Genomic DNA, 17,323 nt, shown 5'->3' on the forward strand with positions numbered 1-17,323 from the left:
CGGTGATATTGAATCGTACTGCCGGCTTATGCTACCTGTGCAGTAAGGGTGATAACCCAATCTTTAGAAGCAAAAACTTCCAAATGTTTATGATTGTCATATACTGGCGACTTATCATCCAAAGTCAAGCCGGGTTAAATAGAAGTTACTCATATATGCTTCACATATGATCAAAAAAGTCTCAAGACAAAATCCAAAAAATTGTTCGCAAAAATAGACTTCAAAATTTTTGAGGCTTCTGATTCGAATACGATCAGAAAACCGTTCCAAAGGGGTTAAGCTAAGATTCGAATACCAAAGGGGTTAAGCTAAGATCATATAGCCCCCAATGGCTTTGGCGTTGCCGATCAAGATGGTACCGACATCTATGTTCTCTTTGGTTCAAATACGACCTATGTTTGAACAGGAAGCCCCCAAATGACCTTGAGAGTTGTTTAACAACGCTGATTCGAATACGATCCACGTCGGACCCAAAGGGGTTGAGCTATGATTCGAATACGATCAAGAAGCCCCCTAGTGAGTTTGGCAGTGTGCCAATCAAAAGGGTACCGACAGCTATGTTCTCTTTGGTTCGAATACGACCTATGTTTGAACAGGAAGCCCCCAAGTGACCATATAAGTTTTGGCATTGCGCCAATCAAGAGGGTACCGACAGCTATGCTCGATGAGTAGGAAGCCCCCAAGTGACCATAATAAGATAAGTCGTAAGGCAGGATACCCATGTTTGAACTGCGCATCATGGCAGCAGGCTCTTTCTGGCACCCTTTAATCTTTCTGAGAACTCGAATTTGCGAGAGATTAATTCTTTTGAACCGGAACTTTAAACCCGATTTGAAAGCTTCAAAACTTTGTGGGAGATAAATTTACCTTGAATTGGATTTGAGAGCTTCAAAGCTTTGTGGTAAATAAATTTCCCTTGAACCGGTTTTTAAACCGGATATTAAGAGCTTCAGTGCTTTGTGGGAGAAAGATGTCTCTTGAGCCGGATTTTTAAACCGGAAGCATCATTGTGAGCCGGAATTTTTCTGATGGCCTTTTAAATATTCATCGATAGAGAAGTAATCTCCGGGGTCGGGTTAATTTTCCCTCCAATGACCCGGAGTTCTTGAATGCATTGAAACCGATCAATTCTGCCGAGTCATACCATTATAACCCCCGAGTCTCAAGACGACTCGAGGTGTTGACTTGAGATTCTCCATATTTGACCATAGCAGAAAGTGTATATCATTGGCGTTGATAGCGCGATGTGAGTCCACAAAAGGTTGAGGTGACTGCGGCGGGATTATAATTGATCCCGTATGAGCCGTGTCAGCAACTCGGCCAATGGTTCCTTCCAACTGGCTGTTTGAAGTTTAACCAAACTGTAGCGGTGGCAACTTGTGCGCCTGCCCATTGAGCCATCTAGTGCAAACGGCGGCTGGTAATGATAATTTGCCTCCAATTTGTTGGAAGAAAAACGGGCTTCCCAAGCAGTGACTCGCTCATATTGAATAAACAGCTCATGCAGACAGATGCGGCCCAGTGTGGTGATGTAGACCAGGCAGCGAGAGATGGACGGTAAAGACGACCGCAACATCTGAGGCGGCACAGACAAATGAACCGGCCGTGGCGTTGTAAGCCGGTGCGGACTGGCAAGTTGTCCTCCTTGTTGTAAGCCGGCGTGGTCGCGAGAGACGGCCACGGTGTTGTAAGTCGGCACGGTTGCGAGAGACGGCCATAGCGTTGTAAGCCGGTGCGAGAGTCCGTTGAGTAACGACGACCACCTATGCCAAAAGATGTTGGCGTGCCTCCATCTCTGCGGTATAATATCACTTTTTGTTATAAATAATTGCCCTGCATAAACAATATTGCAGACCAAGGCAAAGATAAACTTGTTTTTTGACAAAAACAGCATGTACTAATAAAATAAACTTGGATGGATATCACCTGATTTGTTTGGACGACGGATGATCCATTTATTCGATAGAGGTGGCTCAGGCAGACCAGCGACTCAATATAGCCCCGGCGGCTCAAAGCGGCATGGGCGGCTCAACGCGGCTTCGGCGGGTTGATGTAAATTAAGCTGCACTGGCGGTGACTTGCGCACACTTGTTCCATCAGTAAGCGGGCGCAGACGCCGGTGCGTGATGGTGCTGATGTACACTTCATAGGCACAACATGGCACCACCTTTGTTGCACATAAAAATATACAAATCAAAGTAATTGTTCTTTGATTAAAACAATATGTTTAATAGAATAAACTTGGATGGATATCACCTGGCATTTTTTGTCAAACAGACAGAGACGGAGCAGACCAAGTTTCAACACGCAGAGAAATCCACAGTTGGAATTATGGACAACGTCTAGCAACCCAGTGCTAGGTCAAATTTGCCTCGCATCTTTGACGTGACTCTGGGCAGATTTTATCTCCTCGTTGTTTTAATTAGTAAAGTAACAACAGTACCTTGCCCATCTTTTCCTCCTTTGTTTTTTTCTCGCTGATAGAGCAGTGGACAGGAGCAGCCGGCTTACAGACGCCGGTGAGACATGCAGGGGCGTGAAGGCTGTGAGGTAAGCGAGAGGAGATGAGGCTGCCTGCTCGGAGCGGCGGCTCGCGGTGCAGCAGAGGCGGCTTGGCAGCGCGCGGGTGAGGCCGAGCCGCGGCAAAGGGGCGCCTGGTGGAGGCAGGCCAAAGTGCGAGCGAGCCTGGCTCGAGACCATACCAGCGAGGGTGACCCGGTGCAGAGGATACAGCGGATCGTACGAGGCAATAGCTCTTCGCGGAGGCCGGCGGGTTGGAGCGGCAACTGCTCTGGGCGGCTCAGCGAGCCGCAGCTCAGACAAAGGCAACCAGCGGAGGCGGCTCGACCACGGGGGCGCGCCGGTGAGGTGCGGACGCGATGGCGGGGGTAGGACGGCGATGATGCAGAGCAACAACGGCGAGGCGACTCAACAGCGAGTTAAGTCGTGGGTGAGAAGAAGACTGAGCCGTCCACGCCGGCTTGCCGCAGAGGTGAGGCCCGGCCGGCGGAAGCGACGGTGAAGTGTGCCCCGACAGCGGAAGCCCCGACCTGGCAGCAGGTGTTGATTTAATGCGAGGGCGTGAGGCGCGGCTCAGAGCCAGCCACAACTTGGAGGTGGCGGCGACTGGGCCATGGAGGTGAGGGGGCTGACCGCGCCAATGCAAGGTAGCAGCGCGGGGCGCAGCCGGCCGGTGGTGATTCAACAGCATGCCAACCCGGTAAGAGTCCTCCTCCAAGTCGTCAACTGTTGTGGATGTTTGACCGAACGGGTCCTCTCCCAGATCGCGGTCCCTATTGATTGGTGTGCTCCGCCGGCTAAAAAACTTTTGATTTCTATCCAATTTATGTAGCCACTCAAACCTTTTCAATCTTGATCGATGAGCTTGGAATCGATGTAGATTCTGACCGGCTTTCTTCACCAAAAATTACGAACTTCTCGATCCCTGAAAAAAATCCCTCTAAGAACTCAACACCATCGTGCACATGCCCCACGGTGGGCACCAACTGTCGTGGTTTTGTCACGGCAGATGTCCTAAGTGTGAGGACTTAGTCGCGAGGCCAATGCATCTATGTGGCAGCTTGAGAAGGGTTGGGCGGAATTGAGAGACGCAACATAAGACAAGGATTTAGACAGCTTCATGCCCTGGGAAACATCATCCGGTAATAACCCTACATGCTGTTTGTGGCTAGGTCTCATTATGATCATGAGGGAGTCGTCGGTAAGCCGGCTCTTTGTGTCTACCCCGAGAGATTGTTTCTTCTTGCTTGTCCCTCTTTGGGGAGCCCTGCCCGTCCTTATATATGTTGACACTACAAAAAAAATACACTTCCGTGATGATACGTGTTTGTCAAAATAGGTCGCTTTTTTTATCATGCATGTACATACATGACAAATTTATGACATAATCAAGATAGTCATACCTGTGCTGTCGTAGAAGTGTTCCATGACATTACCAAAATTATCATCACGGAAGTGTCCACTTTCATGACGATAAATCACGCGTCACAGAAGTGCTTTCGTCAAGGGTGACCGACACGTGGCATCCACCGTAACGGAACGCCGTTAAGCTATCGGGTCGGGTTTTGAATCCGATAACCAGTTAACAGACCCGACCAATGGGGATTTTCCACGTGTAAAATCATCATTGGCTAGAGAAAACATGTGTCGGCTCATCGTCGGGACAGATGTCATCCACTCACTGGACAGAAGGCGCCTATGATACGTCGACACATGGCACGACCCAACAAGTTTAAATGGGCCGGCCCAACTAGAGGCCCACAAAATTTTGCGGACCATAATGGGCCGGCCCAGCTAAAGCCCATGAAATTTTGCGGACCATAATGGGCTGGCCCAGCTAAAGGCCCACAAGATTTTGCGGGCCATAATGGGCCGGCCCAGCTAAAGGCCCACAAGATTTTTTTGTGCCATAATGGGCCGGCCCAGGTAAAGGCCCACAAGATTCTTGTGGATCATAATGGGCCGGCCCAGCTAAAGGCCCACGAGATTTTGCCGACATTAATGGGTCGGCCCAGCTGTAGGCCCACAAGATTTTGAGGACCCTAGTAGGCCGGCCCATCAACTGGCTGCCATGTTTTGGGCCAAATGCCGGCCCATATTTGATTCGGTCCATTAATGGCCTGCCACGCTCCGGGCCTAATAGTGGCCCATATGAGATCCATCCCGTTAAAAGCCTACCACGTTCTGGGCCAAATTACGGCCCAGATCAGGTCCGGCCATTTAAGAGGCTTTGGGCTCAATTATGGCCCATATCAGATTCGGCCCATCAACTTGACACTATGCTTTTGGGCCCACTTGCTAAAGGCCCACTTAGTAATTCGGCATGATATTTTTGGCTTGTTAAGGGCCCGTTTAACATTTCGGCCCTATATTAATTTCAGCCTGTTAAAAGCCCGTCATATAGTTGGGCCTAACTACGGCCCGGTTTGCATCCGGCCTGCTCGCAGCCGATATTTGATTGGGCCAAACAAGGACCCAGACAATTTTGCCCTGTTAAAAGCCCATGATTTGATTCGCACAATCATGGGCCGGGGTTCATTTCGGGCTGCTGCCGGCCCGTGAGCTAATCGGCACGTTTCAGGCCCAACCTACATCGTGATTGCATGGCGGCCCGATTATGTACCGTAATTTTATGGTTTGGCAAGTTTACTGCGAAGACAAGATATATATACAGTAAAATAACTGCAGCATCGTGAATAAGAAAAAACCTATACTATACAATAAAGAAATTACGGCATATTACATCCACTGGGCATCAAAGTTCGCCACTATGATAATAAAGCACAAGCAGACAGCAGATTACATACACTGGGCATCAAAGATCGCCACCAGTGCAAATAAACACACCGATAAAATAATATACAAAACCGACAACACTTCAATAGAGTTCAAGAAAGGTTAGCCCTGCTGGGGAGCTGCAGTGCAAGCAGCTGAGCAAGATGATGAGACTGCGCTTGTTCAACACTTATATCTTCCTCACTCTAAAAGATAAACAAGCAGACAGATGACAGGTTTTGCACATAAAAGTATCAGTGCTGACAATTCATCACATTTCTTACTGACGAATAAAGTGACATAGTTTAAATTTTCATTAACACAATATGGTATTGTTCAGGTCAAGACATGGCAGGAAATGACATTGTGAAGGAGTTGACAGCTTCATGACACCACTGGATTACAGATCAAGAACTCATAAGTATCAATGGTTAGTGTGCTGTCAATTTATACCATTTCAGATTGGCAAATAAAGAGACGGTTTAAATAATAGTAGAATGATATGACATTTTTCATAGTTAAGACATTGCAGAATATGACATTGTGCTGAAGTGGGTAGGTTCACCACACCACTGAATTACAGATGAAGAACAGAAGCATACATGCAGTGCAAAAGATTGCTTTGTATAGTTTAATTTATATGGTATGAAGAAGGAACTTGGTTGTACAACTAAAAACTTAAATTGAGAAAGGACGAACTTTTGTTTATGAACTACATATAATAAACTTTAAACAAGCAATTTGATGCAAACACCAAAAATAAACAGCTGTTGCAGTCATGCCTAACCAAATATATACAACAAAGTTTGAAGGCTTGAGATGGACAAACTTACATTATTGGTGAAGACAGGCTCTATAATGGCCTTGTCCATGCTGATGGGGGGGGGGGAATTCAAGAAGTTTACCACAGGATCTTATTCAAAAGCATTGCCTTTATTCTACATTTTGTTAAGAGTAAATATAGATGTGATAATATATGAAAAATGGAGAATATTTAAGATAAGATGAAGAGTGATGCTACATAACCAAGTAGCTATAAATGTAAGTGCAGCGATACAGGCAAAAGGTACAGCCAAGAGCAATGCACAGCTAAACTTCTTCAATACCAACCTTATGGTGAGAGTAAATATAGATCCGATGTGTAGAAAATGGAGGGCAAAGGAAAATAAGATGCAGAGTGATGGTACATGAACAACTACCTGTCATTATAAGTACACTGATAAAGGACAGCATGTACTTACAAGAACAATGCAGAGCTAAAAAAACATTGGCATTGGATATATTCTACACTAACGTAACCATTCATACAGATCAGATAATTTGGAGCGAAGAATTGATAAGCAAGCTATCATGCATACTGCTGTCACATAATGAACCAGGTATGTATGCAAGTACAGTGATACAGGACAATAGGTACTAACAAGAGCAAAGCAGCGGGCAGCATATTTGAGATATCCTGTCGTTCTTATCAAACATGAATTCTTCTTCGAGCAGATTTCCTGCAAAAAAGATCTGTAAGGCACATGCGGAAAAGTAGAAGTTGAAATTGTCATGTGATTTCATAGAAAGTACCTCATCCTGCGAACGAGACTAGTGCATAACAAGGTTTTTCCATTCAATGTCTTCTAAATTTAGCACAGGAGACTTCACCAGAAATTCGTTTATAGACTTGCCATCAAAGTGTGATTTCCTCAGGTAACACCGATACTGCTGCAATGCTTCCTTGAAAAGCACAAGCAAGCTTTGCTCTTCATGACTATCCAGATTGACCCTCGCCTAGTTACAACAATGTAATGTAAATCATTGATGTGTTCAATCAGCAGAAAACAGGAAAATAATAGCCATGAATAATAGCACTTACACGTAAGTTGGACAGGAAGATGTGAAAATGGTGTTTGTCTTCACAATAATCTTCCCATGATGGGAATATATGCATGTAGTCCCTAACAACATTTAAAGCATTGTCTTTTAAACTGGGAATAAATGGAATGGGGTTCCAATCTGCATGAATTGGTCGTCTCTGCAGTTGGGATAGGTCTTCGACCGGTCGACTTGCTGTACTTTTTGCTGGAGTGGGATTTTTCTGTGGTATAGCTGGTGCTATGGCAAATGAAATCGGTATACCTTTTGCTGGAGTGCAGGCCCTGTGTGATGGGGCTAGTGGTGTGGCCAGTGAAGTATGGGTATAGTCTGCTGGAGTCGGTCCTACATTTTGTGTCACTGGTTGTACAGCCAATATAAGTGGGGTGCTGTCTGATTTCTCCGGCACCACCACGTTTTTCAAGGACTTTGCTGGTGCTCCTTCAGGTTCGGCAATCACCCTCTTCCTTTTTGATGTCTGATGCACAAGAACAGCATTTGAGTGGAAAAACATGGTATGATGACAGATGGAATATGTATTGATAATGGATGGGCATGGCATCTCGACATATATGATGAGTAAACTAAGCAGATGGCGGTGCAACAAAGTAGAAGAAATGCAAGACAACATATGCAAGATACCCGCAATCAATAAAACATTGCCAAATTAGAACAGGCACCTTGATGGGTGAACAGGATAGGCCATCTGCCTTTAACTCCTCGAGCTTAGAATAGTCATTAGGATGATATTTTGAACAAGAATCAACAGGTGGGGAGCGTATGAGTTTCATTGCATCTAGAATGGCACTCAATGCCTTGGTGCCAATTTTGTAAGTCATTGCAGTGTTTAGCTTCAAGAGTGGACTGCTGCTAGTGCGACACAAAGCAGCTACACAGATCATAGTGTAGATATAACGGGAAAACCTTAAGCATCAGAGTAAAATCAGCAAAGTGGAACTTGCTGGAATATATGTGCTAGTATTGCCGGTACGGCTAGAAAGGCTTCGGATACCAGCTCTCTTCAAGTGAAGGTGCGGTACTGTTAATATCAATGTAACTCTCAAAGGCGACACAGCTCCCCACGTTTCCTTACTATTCTTATAGGATTCAAGTGGGCAGGCCACTACAAATCCTATTCCTATGTTTACAAGATCCTATGAATCAAAGAGGCTCAAAGTGTCCATCACAACCGATCGTATAGACCTCTACATTGCAAATGTCCCTGCTCATCTTCAGTACAAGGAACATACTGTACTACTATCATACTCCCTCCGTTCCAAAATATAAGTCTTGGTAGAGATTTCCTCTATGGATCACATACAGATGTATCCAGGTACATTTTAGAGTGTAGATTCACTCATTTTGCTCCATATGTAGTCCATGGTGGAATCTATACAAAGACTTGTATTTAGGAACGGAGAGAGTACATATTAAAGAAGAACGGAAGAGGAACATGGTAAAGAAGAGCAAGCAGATTTTGGATAATAAAATGTTGGTTGCGCATTGCCCACACATGATGAACCAGAGCGCATTAAGAATGCAACTCCTAGCTGTCTCTCGACCATTTCAGGCGGTTGGATGAACATCCTACGTCTCCTAACCCTTCTTCTTCCTCGTCTCTGATTCTTCCCATACAGAACACCGCACGGGCCGCCGGCCGGACCACCGGCCCCCACCGCCTGTGTTCCTTCGCCACCCCCAACCCCCACCCGCGTCGACTTTTCTTCGTTCGGCGAGGCCCCACAACCACCCGAGCCCCTTCGATCGCACCGGCGAACTCCGGCGAGCTCTGAAAAATCGACTGACCCAATTTTGAAATTTAGTCTACTATGATTTAACTAGTGTGGAATATAAAAGGGGAAAACCATAAGCATTGAGAGTATGGTGTTGAGCGTGCCATGGCGGACCTGAAGGTGCAAGCCGGACAAAGGCAACTTCGCAACCAAGACAAGAAATCAGAGTAAAGCAGTGGCGATCTATTTTCTTGCTGTGATAAATAAGTTGAGCAGATACGAAAGAGTACCGCCTCTGGTGCGGCGCCGTGTAGGCATCTGCTGAGAATTTGATGGTGCTGCGGTAGCGATGGCTGTCGGCGGCGTGGAAGCACATCTAGGAGGGTAGACGATGGCGGCGGGGCGCGATGGACGAGACGGTCGTAGGAGCGGCGCCGGCAAGGTGGACGACGGCGGGGATGAAGCGAGAGGACGGGATGCAAGGATCCCGGTCCAAAGCCGTGGAAGAGAGAGGTCGATCTCCTGTAATGGATGGCTGCGTCGGGGTATCAGCTCTAGCATGGTGGAGGAGGACGGCGGTGGATGGGGTGGCGGACGGCGGCGGGTGGAGGAGGGTGGGGTGGAGAGGGTGTTTTGGCACCCACGAAGTACGAATGGGGAAAAGGGAGGTAGAGAGGAAGGGGGGAACCGTGTATTTAGGGCGCGCTTGTCTCAAATGCGAGGAAATTTACAAACTTAGCCCCCGTTTCAAATTTCTACTACATCACAGCAACACTAGTCGGTCGGGGATAGGACGGTAATCTCGCATACACCGAATATTTGCCGACGAGAGTTTGTTTTTGGCGCCCATCGTGTATGAATATGAATCGGGGAGGGAGTCGATTTCAGCCGAGGACACACTGTGTTTTGGCGCCCACCGTGTATGAATCTGGGTGAGAGGCGGTTACATCACGTTTGGGTGAAATTACAAACCTACCCCTATCGAAACCTATAGAAATCCAGCATATAGGCTTTGCGTGGCAGGGATAGGCAGCAGTGATTTCCATCTCACAGATTTTGGTTCCGGGCGGTTACTGCGACTTTCCCCGCTTCGTTCAAATTTTGCAGAGTGCACATTTACCATGCCAACTCAATTCGAATCCCGTTTGTATTCTATTTTTTCGGGCGGGATCCATTTTCAATTGGAATTACATTCTATATACATCATTTTTTTATATATACTTTCAAAAGCACAACACCGTTTATACATAAATATGGTTTACAAATGGCATGATCTCAGATTCATAAGGTTGTATCCATCAATTTGTATTTTCAAATATTTGAAACCACTTTATGTTGAAATCCAATGTATGCATTCCTCGCTAACTGTCTCCAATTAATGTGTGTTTCATGCGGTTTTTTTACTTCTCAAACATGTATAATGTGTTTCACACACGCAACATATAGTGTAATCCCGTTTAGACATTAATTGCATATAAACCATGCATTGTTTGTAATTGAAGAATCTATGGATCACCAATATTGATAAACTATATAACATTACACGTGTGCCCAAATTCAAATGAATATGCATGTTTGATACACCAATTTGCGTTATGATATTATCGATGTCGTGATCTCCAGTTTAAATATTTGAATCCCCTTTAATCCAGATATTCGTCTCATATAGCTATCACTCATGCTTATATAGGACTATCTCTCTGGACCTATACGCGTTCATCGTCTCTCAGGTATCTCTCATGCTACTTGTATGTCGACAATAATCTTTTATCTTCGTAACACACTAACGGTACTCTCTCCCTCGACCTTCATCACTCTATCTCTCTCTAAGTATATCTCGCTCCCTGCTATGTGTCTCTAACTATGATTCTCCATGTGGAATCTCTTTCTCTCACACAAACACAAAACTTTGTCTCCCGGGGTCTCATTTCTCTCTACTATTCCCATGTGTGCCACTCGCACACCCCTCATATAGAGATGTCTTTCGCTCCTTAGATATGAGAACCTACGACTCTTCCACATCAATATCTCTTTCTCACACACAAACACAAACTCTGTCTCCCAGGGTCTCATATTTCTCCATTATTCTCTTGTATGTCGCTCACACACACCCTCTCTCCCTAGAGATATCTTGCGTTCCCTCGTATGTCTCTCTAGCTATCACTCTCGTTGTGAAATATCTTTCTCTCTCGCAGACACAAAACTCCGTCTCTCTAGATCTCATTTCTCTCTGATATCTGTTTGTATGTGACTCACACGCACCCTCTCTCTATCTCTCTCACACCCACACACATAACCCAGCCTTCTGATCCACTCGACTCCTATCTCTAACGCACACTAGCTAGCATCTTTATCTTTCTATTTATCTGTTTCTCCATCAACCTTCTTTCTCGCCCTCACTCTTGATTCCTATCACGCACACTACATATGTTTCTCTCTACATGCAGTCAAGTGCCTTCTCACACACATATATAACTTCACCCTTTGAACCACCCGACGGTCATCTCCAACACCCAAACTAGCGGATGTCCCTCTAGCTAGCATCTCCATCTCTGTATCTATCTGTAGTTTCTCCGTCAACATTTCTTTCTCGCATGGAGTCTTGCTTCCGATCACCCACACTATATATGTCTCTCCATACATATGCATTTATAGGTTGGTCTCTTTTGCACAATCGTTGTTCCTCACTCCCTCTGCTCGCCATAGATGCATGCTCCAGCCCACGCCACTATCTGTTAAAGACAAAAACACATGCTCAATTGTCAGGACTTCTTCCATGCATTCTCACATGCATGCATATTGTCATACCGATCCGTCTCTCCCATGCCGTTGATCTTATGACTTATGTCTTCTTTCTTTTATCTCGATCATGCGCGCACGCACACACACACATCCCACGTATACATGTATACCTCTCACACATGCACGTTCAAGGTCTCTATGTCTCCATACGTAGTTAATTACCCTCAATCCTAATGCCACATCGAAGCGTTCTCCTCTTTTGTGCACATAACTTCCGCCTAGATGGGTAAAACACACACTCACACTTAACAACCTCCTTCCAGCTACCCCCTGCCTCTCACTCTTCCCCTATATCCCCAAAACCAATAAGACCATCCCTTAGTTTAATTCCCGCCTACATGCACCATCGATATATAGTAGTCTTCCTCGGTGTCTCTCGAACAAACACGTTCTCTCGAAGTCGACTCCTCTCATGCATATAGGTCCTAATGCGTTTTTCGAGGCTAACTTTGACCAAACGTTAGAGCAATAATATATGACATGCAACTTACACAAAGCATACCTTCAATTTTGTATGTAAAAGGAGCTTCCAATAATATAATTTGCATAGTATACATCTCATGTGCTATTAATCTTGTCAATAGCCAAAGGCTGTCTTGAAAAACACATTAGGCCCTATATAGATGGAAGGAGGGAGTAGGTCCCATGCAAAAAATGAGAATAAAATTCAAACATCTGGGCATCGTGGCTCGGTCGATAACATTGAGAAACTTGGTTTTAAAATCATGAAACTTGGCATGGTGTCATGTCATGGTAGTACCATGTCGTGGTAAAAAAAATTGGCCGAATAGGAACAAATTTTGGTATAAGCTTCCTGCAAATCGGAGCTTCTCTCAAGAAGGCTCGTGGTTCTGGGAGGGAACGTGTCACCTTTGTGTGCATAATTCAAATTTGAAATACAAACACATGTTCCAGTGCACCAAAGTTGGTTGAAAAATCACATGTGTGTCCTCGGGTAAATTTCTAGGTTCCATGCAAGAAATGGGAATGAAATTCAAAATTCTGGGCGTCGTGGCTGGGTTGGAAACATTGAGAAACTTAGTTTTTTAATTCCTGTAAATCCAAAACACGCATGAAAATAATGAAACTTGGCTTGGTGCCATGACATGGCTCCAACATGTTGTGGTAAATTTGCAGTCCGATTTGCGAAGGCGCACACATTAACAATCAACAAAGTCATTTTGGAAGAAGTGATGTCATGTTACAATCGGAAACACAAGTATTATTGAAACCATGGGCGTTCTACTTACTAGTACTATTTACGTGCCACCACTTGTCCCCTTTTTTATTAGCTAGGAGGCGACGTGCAGGGTAGCTATTTGAGTACGAGAGGCATGCGATCAGACCCCTGCGCATGCTTATCAGGAGGAGAGCTATCGGTGTCAAAACCGGTGGATCTTTGGTAGGGGGTCCCAAACTGTGCGTCTAGGCCGGATGGTAACAGGAGGCAAGGGACACGAAGTTTTACCCAGGTTCGGGCCGTGTTGATGGAGGTAAAACCTACGTCCTACTTGATTAATATTGAAGATATGGGTGTTACAAGAGTAGATCTACCACGAGATCAGAGAGGCTAAACCCTAGAAGCTAGCCTACGGTATGATTGTATGTTGTGATTGTTGTCCTACGTACTAAAACCCTTCGGTTTATATAGACACCGGAGAGGGTTAGGGTTACACAAGGTCGGTTACAAGGAGGAGATATCCATATACGCATTGCCTAGCTTGCCTTCCACGCCAAGTAGAGTCCCATCTGGACACGAGACGAAGTCTTCAATCTTGTATCTTCATAGTCCAACAGTCCGGCCAATGGAGATAGTCCGGCTGTCCGGAGACCCCCTAATCCAGGACTCCCTTAGTAGCCCCTGAACCAGGCTTCAATGACGACCAGTCCGGCGCGCAGTTGTCTTCGGCATTGCAAGGCAGGTTCCTTCTCCGAATACATTACAGAAGAAGTTGAATACGAGGATAGTGTCCGACCCTGCAAAATAAGTCCCACATTTCACCGTAGAGAGAATAATATCTCCGCAGATCTAATCCGCTGGCTTGTTTTGGTAACATGACGTCATGTCATGGCCCGGTGATTATTCGAACCGTTTCTCTTAACCCGCTCCACACATAATGCGAGGCGGTTTCTTGACACGTCTTGCCGAACCGGAGATCGTGTTCCCCTAATTACGGGATTCTCATTAATGCGGTTTGTGGGTAACCCAACCATGTCTAGAACTCCTAGATAATAGGTAAGTCCTAAACGGCTACGGAGAGGACGCTTGATATTCACCCTCTTTATAAGGGGACAAGGTTTTTGCTTTTTCCCTCCCATGCTCAATCAAACCCTTCCCCCGCCTCGAGTTCTAACACCCAAATCCCAGGTCAGGTGCTCCGGATCTTCAACCATGTCCGGATCCAGCCTTCCAGGCCGATGGACGCCCTCCTCCATTACGGAAGAGGACATTAAGAAGTTGAGGGAGACCAGATATCTGACTGCCGAGGTGTCGCATCGGCTGCCTGCTCGAGGGCAAGTCATCCCTACTCCTAAACCCAACGAGAACGTTGTGGTCGTCTCCCACTTCCTCCGAGGTCTAGGCCTCACTCTGGATCCTTTCGTCAGGGGATTGATGTTCTATTACGGGTTAGATTTCCATGATCTAGCCCCGGACTCCTTTCTCCACATCACGACATTTATTGTCGTGTGTGAGGCCTTCCTCCGCGTTACCCCTCACTTTGTCCTGTGGCTCAAGACCTTTGAAGTAAAGCCGAAGATGATCGAGGGGCAACAAGCCGCGTGCGGAGGTGCATCAATAGGCAGGATGGCAGGAGCTCCATGGCCGAGAGGTTCCTTTCCAGAGGTGCTCGAATTATGGCAACGGGAGTGGTTTTATGTCACGGCTCCCAGAAGTGCCAAGTGGGCGGCTGCCCCCGCTTTCCGCTCGGGCCCCCCACCACAACTGATGTCATGGATTAGCAGGGGCCTGAGCTGGGGTCCAGCCAAGGACGTGCCTATGCTGCAAAGCCGCATCCGAGATCTCTTCGAGGTAGATTTCAATTTGGTTGCGGTAATACAAGTTATGTTGGTTCACCAAGTCCAGCCTTGCAAACGCCGGCCCCTGCGCTTGTGGGAGTTCAACCCAGAGGGACCACGTGCCATTCAAAGTTTCCTCGGCCTGACGCACGAGGAGATGTACAAGTCATTCTTCGGACCTCAAGTGGAGTGTCCGGATATCACCGAGGACGTGGGCCTGAGCAGTAACCGCGCCGCCGAACAAGTAAGAAATCCTCTAGGCTCTAGCCGAACACACTGTCTTTTATTCAAGGTTATTTTTTAGAGTTCGCCTTTTGACCAGGACTGGCTAACGAAGGCGAAGATGATTCGGTGTTTGGCCCCCCTCCCTGAGGGTTTGGAAAATCCGGTTTTGGAGAAGATGCTCGAGGTCGCACCTTGCCCGAAGCCCTTGAAGGAAGATACCGGGGGGGATAATACGGGCAAACATGGGCCCCCATCGCTACCCGCTCCGACCGAGGGAACGAGCGTTTCCACGAAGGAGGACGACCGGGGGAGGAAAAGGACTGCTTCAGAGGATCCGGAAGCCGAAGCCTCCAAACGGGAGAAGAAGTCTCCCACAGAGGGTCCTGCCTCGGAGGGTGCTTTTGCCGCACAAAGTCCGCGAGGGGATCTGCCCTCCAACGAGTCGTAAGTGATCCAAAATATTTTAATAGTAAGAGTATGCTATCTTTTTCCTCTGAGAAAATGACCACTGCATATATCTTGTAGTTCGGGCCTCAGCCCCTCTCAAATGAGTTCGTCTTCGGGGGATCTTCTTCCGGAGATGATGGAGACCGAAATGCCTCCCCCGGACTCCTCCACTCCAAAAGCGGGCGACCCCGAAGTGTCGTCGTGGAGAGCCTCTCCGGATCCGGTGAGGCCTGAAGATAGTCCCGTAGACCCCAGAAGTCCCCAGTGTCCGGCTCCCGAAGAGAGCATACGAAAGAGTCTGGCACCGTCTAGTGTGCGGTCGGACGTTCTGAGGGAGTTGGCGGGGCGAGCAGCCATCTCAGAAGATCACCGTACGCTGATGGGTATGGTGATGGAGAGAATTTCGTCCGCTGAAAGCGGATTGCATGAAGCCTTTATGAGTCTATTGACAGGCTTTGAGGTATGTGAGATAATATGTGATAGTACTGCACATGTTATAGTAGCCCCTGAGACTCTGGTTGTCGTCGAGAACGACGGTGAACAGAGGATCAAATTCCCAGGCAATAACCAATCTGCTTTTATGTGCAGGTGGTGGGAGCTCCGGTGGCTAGCTGGACTAGGGAGTTTGCCCAATTAAAACGGCAACTGGATGCGGCAGACGCCGACATCGAGCTTGTTAACAAGAAGCTTGACGAGGCACAGGGTAAGTGTTATTATCCGGTGAACGCCACATAGTAAGAGCAGCATAATGCCAGTATCTTTAATATGTTGTGACTGCAGATGTGGCTGCCATCGTGGAAGCCTTGCGGGCGGAACTTGCCCGAGCCAAGGAACAAGCGAGGAGTAGTAATGCAGCTGCTTTGAAGGCGGCCGAAGAGTTGAAAGCCGAGAAGGCCGCACATTGCGAGAGCCAAGAGAAGATGTCCGAGATGGCCATAGAATTGAAAGACACTACCGACCGTTGCCGGGTCCTTGAGAAAGAGAACCAAGCGAAGGCAACGGACCTTAAGAAGGCTGCGGTGGCAGACAAAGACACCCGTTCTGCTATGAGAGCGAAGAAGGAGGAGCTGCGGGAAGCCGGGGATATTGCGGCTGGAAAACCCTTCATGTTACGAAGGAAGTTCGGAGATCCACGGTATGCCCCTCTGGATCGGCTGTGGAGCTCGGCAGATGCGTATATGGATTTGGCGGCGAGCGCTGCCGATGCGGCTAAGTACTTCCAAGGTCAGACAGATTGTGAAGTGGACAAGCTGTTCTGGATGCAATTCCACGTTCCAGAGCATCTGCTTTCATTGACTGACCAGCTAGCCGAATGGGCCGAACTGAATAGGTTGTCCGGACTCGCCATGAGGTCTGTTGTGGATTAATGCGATGCCGCGCATTAATGCGATGAAGAGGTCGGCGTGCATAGAAGGCTCGCGGATGGCCCTTGTGTTGGGAAGCGTAGTAATTTCAAAAAAATTCCTACGCACACGCAAGATCATGGTGATGCATAGCAACGGGAGGGGGAGAGTGTGATCTACGTACCCTTGTAGATCGACAACGGAAGCGTTAACTTGGTTGATGTAGTCATACGTCTCCACGGCCCGACCGATCAAGCACCGAAACTACGGCACCTCCGAGTTCTAGCACACGTTCAGCTCGATGACGATCCCCGGACTCCGATCCAGCAAAGTGTCGGGGAAGAGTTCCGTCAACACGATGGCGTGGTGACGATCTTGATGTACTACCGTCGCAGGGCTTCGCCTAAGCACCGCTACAATATTATCGAGGACTATGGTGGAAGGGGGCACCGCACACGGCTAAGAATATGATCACGTGGATCAACTTGTGTGTCAAGGGGTGCCCCCTACCCCCGTATATAAAGGATCAAGGGGAGGAGGCCGGCCGGCCCTCTATGGCGCGCCAAGGAGGAGTCCTCCTCCTAGTAGACTCCTACTAGG

Source organism: Triticum urartu, chromosome 3A (assembly GCF_056163025.1).
Source record: "Triticum urartu cultivar PI428250 chromosome 3A, HENAU_Tu73, whole genome shotgun sequence".
Taxonomy (NCBI): Eukaryota; Viridiplantae; Streptophyta; class Magnoliopsida; order Poales; family Poaceae; genus Triticum; species Triticum urartu.